Genomic DNA, 2,225 nt, shown 5'->3' with positions numbered 1-2,225 from the left:
AGCATGAGTTCTTTGCCGAGCTGAATGCGCACTTTCATCTGGTTTGGTCTGCAATAACAGCAATAATATTAAAATGATCTTTTTTTTTTTTTCATACAATGTTGAAAACTAAGTTTTTTTATATATTTATCCTCATATATCCTCATAGCTCTGTGTTTCTCTTTGATTTAACGGTAGCACTTTGAAGATGCAAAAAAACGAATGTTTAGTGGTTTGGAATCCACTGTTTAAACTTTCATTATTTTAAGTCCAGGGAAATTTCATGTAATAGTTACATAATTTTGTAAGCATCAGTCTCAATAACACAAAAAAAGTTTCAATAAAGTGAAATAAGGCAAAGATTCATAAAGTTTCATTCAAAATGTTCACTCTTATAAATGTTTTGCTGCCTATGTTATTGGGAAATTGTCTCTTCTTGGCTTTTTTTTCTAAATTACAACGTATGGATATGATATCAATCAGCCTTTACAGCCTCAGATCTTAAGGGCTGTACTGGGTGTAGGAGTGTGTTTATTGGAGTATAGAAACATTTCACAACACTGGAAAAACAACCTAGAAATAAGTAAAAAATTCTTAAAATCAAGTTATTTACACTTAATTTTAGTAGGTAAATAGGATTATGTGCCAATTAAATAAGTATTTTTACACTTAAAATAGGTTAATTAGATACTATGTGCCTGTAAGAAGACAATGCAATTGCTTTTACTCATTTTAAATGTTAATTGCTTTGTTCCATTGGCATAGTGTCTCATTCACCTCCTCAATTCAAAGCAAAATGACTTTAGTTCATTTTTTGCAGTGCAAGAACAGATTTCTGAAGTCATGCATTGATGTTTAACCAGAAAGCAAGGCGGTTTCAACTAAATTTCCTCCCAAAGCTTGAATGCAGGTAATTCTTCCACGTGTAATAGGCTAATTATGTTGCTATAGAACGAGTGAGTCCACCAGTGTGCATTCATGTGGTATAGGATTCATCTTCAAACTGTTCCCCCTGAGTAAGGACCAATGAAATACTCAAACTATCTCTATATGGTGAAGCTTTAAGAACTCCTTGTCCAAATAGAGACTCACACCAGTACTTCCCTCCACCCAATCAAGACACAGTATAGTGAGAGGAGAGCTGTCCTCCTGACAGGTGTAAACCTCAGAACCATCCACCAGGTTGGCACACACATAGCCAGTGGCGATGCTGATGTAAAGTTGCTGGTCAATTGTAGTAGAAAAAGTATTCAACAATTCACCCCAGTTAATTAAATGAAGACTGATGGATTTGACCACGCCGGCATTTTATTTTGATCTTTGCGAAGAGAGAACATTACATCATACGGCGCTTATTGCTTGGTAATCAGTTCTGGTCTGGGCAGCGTTCGTTCCCCCTTACTTAAAATAAAGGAAAGTTGTCAGAGTGAAAACAATTTACAGACCCTTTGGTTAAACCGTAAAATGTTATGAATAAACCTTGAGAAAGTATCTGGTTTGTTATGGGAAGAAGGTATGTCTTGTCTAAAAACACCCTCATGCAGGGGAATTGCGTAGTCTTGCATGTGAAACAGGCTAAGTGACAACTTTTATAGTTTGTAAATAGCATAAATTAATATATGAAATAAGAGAAACTCCATTTTCCGACCACACATGGTGACCCGTTTCTCATAGCCCTACAAAAACCATCAAGAATTAGGAAAAAACTTTCTTAAATTGAATGTATTTACCCTCAATTTTAGCAGATAAATACAATGATTTGCCAATGGAATGAGTATTTCTACTCCTAAAACAAGATACTTAGATAAAACGCACTTGAAATAAGAAAAAGCAATTGTTTTTTTTCTTATTTTAAATGTAAATTGTCTTGTTCCATTGGCAAATTATCTCAAATCAAGAAAAAATGCACTTAATTTAAGCAAAAATGACTCATTTAGATTTCCATTTTTTGCAGTGAGCACTCTAGGTGTTCATGACCCAATCTAAAGACCACATCAGAAAATGTTTGCAGGAGTAGTCCGCTACCTTGCTGGATATTAAACACCTGGGTCCATTTTAGTGCTTGGAGTACCCAAAATCAATGACTTGGGGGCAGAGTTAATGCATCTATCAGTCTGGAAAGGGTTACAAAGTACATTTTTTACTGCTTTTGGGCCCCAATGAATCACATTCCCAACTAATATCCCGAAATGAATAAAACTGTGAATTTCTCTCGGAAAGCTACTTCAAGAGTGCATCAATAGCTA

Source organism: Cyprinodon variegatus, unplaced genomic scaffold (assembly GCF_000732505.1).
Source record: "Cyprinodon variegatus isolate N-32 unplaced genomic scaffold, C_variegatus-1.0 Scaffold257, whole genome shotgun sequence".
Lineage (NCBI taxonomy): Eukaryota > Metazoa > Chordata > Actinopteri > Cyprinodontiformes > Cyprinodontidae > Cyprinodon > Cyprinodon variegatus.
Note: the sequence above shows the minus strand (reverse complement) of the source record.